Source organism: Arachis stenosperma, chromosome 10 (genome assembly GCF_014773155.1).
Source record: "Arachis stenosperma cultivar V10309 chromosome 10, arast.V10309.gnm1.PFL2, whole genome shotgun sequence".
In the NCBI taxonomy this organism is placed as follows: domain Eukaryota; kingdom Viridiplantae; phylum Streptophyta; class Magnoliopsida; order Fabales; family Fabaceae; genus Arachis; species Arachis stenosperma.
The window spans coordinates 121,647,215-121,650,534 of record NC_080386.1 but is presented as its reverse complement, the minus strand read 5'-3'; the positions used below and the strand labels follow the sequence as shown (position 1 = coordinate 121,650,534).

The 3,320-nt window shown below is 39.9% G+C and overlaps 1 non-coding gene across 1 annotated transcript; it reads left to right on the top strand.

Annotated features, from left to right (window-relative positions):
- Nucleotides 1-2,351: 2,351 nt before the first annotated feature.
- LOC130959190 (small nucleolar RNA R71) lies at nucleotides 2,352-2,459 on the top strand. The gene has a single exon (XR_009078285.1). It is a non-coding gene; the product is annotated as a small nucleolar RNA R71 (small nucleolar RNA).
- Nucleotides 2,460-3,320: the final 861 nt, after the last annotated feature.

Genomic DNA, 3,320 nt, shown 5'->3' with positions numbered 1-3,320 from the left:
GGGTTTGGGAGGGAAAAGTGTTTGAATTTTTAAAGTGAGGTAGGTGGGGTTTTTGGGGAAGAGGTATGGAGCTGATTGGTGAAGAGAATATAGGGAAGAAGATATGATTTGATTGGTGAGTGAGAGAGGGAGAGGTGGGGTAGGTGGGGATCCTATGGGGTCCACAGATCCTGAGGGGTCAAGGATTTCATCCCTGCTCCTTTTAGGCGTGCAAAATGCCCTTACTATGCAATCCTGGCGTTTAACGCCAGATTGCTACTTGTTTCTGGCGTTAAACGCCAGCTTTTATTCCTTTCCTAACGTTAAATGCCAGGTTGCAACCTGTTTCTGGCGTTTAACGCCAGATTGTAGCCTGTTTCTGGCGTTTAACGCCAGTCTGGTGCTTGTTGCTGGCGTTTAACGCCCAGAATGGTGTCAGACTGGGCGTTAAACGCCCATTCTGCTACCTTTACTGGAATTTAAACGCCAGTAAGTTGCTCCTCCAGAGTGTGCTATTTTTAATGCTGTTTTTATTTTTCTTTAATTTTTTTGCAGTTGTTTTGTGACTCCACATGATCATCAACCTAAAAAAAGAAAATAACATAGAAAAATAAAATTGGGTTGCCTCCCAATAAGCGCTTCTTTAATGTCAATAGCTTGACAGTGAGCTCTTATGGAGCTTCACAGATGTTCAGAGCATTGTTGGGACCTCCCAACACCAAATTTAGAGTTTGAATGTGGGGGTTCAACACCAAACTTAAAGTTTGGTTGTGGCCTACCAACACCAAACTTAGAATTTGACTGTGGGGGCTTTATTTGACTCTGCATTGAGAGTAGTTTTTCTTTCTTCCTCTCCATGGTTACAGAGGGATATCCTTGAGTTTTAAATACAAGGTAGTCCTCGTTCAATTGAAGGATCAACTCTCCTTTGTCCACATCAATCACAACTTTTACTGTGGCTAGGAAGGGTCTTCCAAGGATGATGGATTCATCCTCATCCTTCCCAGTGTCTAGGATTATGAAATCAGCAGGGATGTAAAGGCCTTTGACCTTTACTAGCGCGTTCTCTACCTGTCCATAAGCCTTTTTCATGGATTTGTCTGCCATCTCTAATGAGAATTTGACAGCCTATACCTCAAAGATTCCAGTTTCTCTATTACAGAGAGTGGCATTAAGTTTATGCCTGACCCCAGGTCACACAGAGCCTTCTCAAAGGTCATGGTGCCTATGGTATAAGGAATTAAGAATTTACCAGGATCCTGTTTCTTTTGAGGTAATGTCTGCCTAACCAAGTCATTCAATTCATTGGTGAGCAAGGGGGGTTCATCTACCCAAGTCTCATTACCAAATAACTTAGCATTCAGCTTCATGATTGCTCCAAGGTACTTAGCAACTTGCTCTTCAGTAATATCATCATCCTCTTCAGAGGAAGAATAGTCATCAGAGCTCATGAATGGTAGAAGTAGGTTCAATAGAATCTCTATGGTTTCTAGATGAGCCTCAGATTCCTTAGGTTCCTTAAATGGAAACTCCTTTTTGTCCATAGGACGTCCCATGAGGTCTTCCTCATTGGGATTTATGTCCTCCTCCTCCTCTCTAGGTTCGGCCACACCAAGCAAGGTTATGGCCTTGCATTCTCTTTTTGGATTCTCTTCTGTATTGCTTGGGAGAGTACTAGGAGGAGTTTCAATGACTCTTTTACTCAGCTGGCCCACTTGTACCTCCAAATTTCTAATAGAGGACCTTGTTTCATTCATGAAACTTAGAGTGGCCTTAGATAGATCAGAGAATATGTTTGCTAAGCTAGAGGGGCTCTGCTCAAAATTCTCTGTCTGTTGCTGAGAGGATAATGGAAAAGGCTTGCTATTGCTAAACCTATTTCTTCCACCATTATTAAAGCCTTGTTGAGGCTTTTGTTGATCCTTCCGTGAGAAATTTGGATGATTTCTCCATGAGGGATTATAGGTGTTTCCATAGGCTTCACCCATGTAATTCACCTCTGTCATTGTAGGGTTCTCAGGATCATAGGCTTCTTCTTCAGAAGATGCTTCTTTAGTACTGTTGGATGCATTTTGCAATCCATTCAGACTCTGAGAAATCATATTGACTTGTTGAGTCAACATTTTGTTCTGAGCTAATATGGCATTCAAAGCATCAATTTCAAGAACTCCCTTCCTCTGAGGCGTCCCATTACTCACAGGATTCCTTTTAGAAGTGTACAATAATTGGTTATTTGCAACCATGTCAATGAGTTCCTGAGCTTCTGCAGGCGTTTTCTTCAGGTGAATAGATCCACCTGAAGAATGGTCCAATGACATCTTAGACAATTCAGACAGACCATCATAGAATATATCTAGGATGGTCCATTCTGAAAGCATGTCAGAAGGACACTTTTTGGTCAGTTGCTTGTATCTTTCCCATGCTTCATAGAGGGATTCACCTTCTTTCTTTCTGAAGGTTTGAACATCCACTCTAAGCTTGCTTAGCTTTTGAGGAGGAAAGAACTTGGCTAAGAAAGCCGTGACCAGCTTATCCCAAGAGTTCAGGCCATCTTTAGGCTGAGAGTCCAACCATATTCTAGCTCTGTCTTTTACAGCAAAAGGGAAAAGCATAAGCCTGTAGACCTCGGGATCAACTCCATTAGTCTTAACAGTATCACAGATCTGCAAGAATTCAGTTAAGAACTGAAAAGGATATTCTGATGGAAGTCCATGAAACTTGCAATTCTGTTGCATCAGAGAAACTAATTGAGGCTTTAGCTCAAAATTATTTGCTCCAATGATAGGGATTAAGATGCTTCTTCCATGGAAATTGGAATTTGGTGCAGTAAAGTCACCAAGCATCTTCCTTGCACCTCCACCATTGTTATTGGGTTCGGCCATCTCTACTTCTTTTTCGAAAATTTCAGTAAAGTTCTCTTCAGAGTGTTGTGTTTTAGCTTCTCTTAGCTTCTTATCCTTGCTCCTGCTCATGTGAAAAAGAAGAGAACAGAAAAGAAGAGGAATCCTCTATGTCACAGTATAGAGATTCCTTTATGTGAGTAGAAGAAGATAAGAATAGGAGAAGGAGAAGAGAAGAATTCGAACACAGAGAGGAAGAGAGGGTTCGAATTTTAATATGAAGAGAAGTATTAGTAAATGAATAAATAAATAGAAAGAGAAGAGAGAGAGAGAATTTCGAATTTTAATTAAGAGAAAAGAAAAATATTTTTGTTTTTATTTTAATTATTAGTTAAAATTCGAAAATTAAGAGAAGATGTAAAATAAAATAAAATTTTAAAATAATTAGTTAATTAAAAAGAATTTTGAAAAAGAGGAAGGTGATTTTCGAAAATTAGAGAG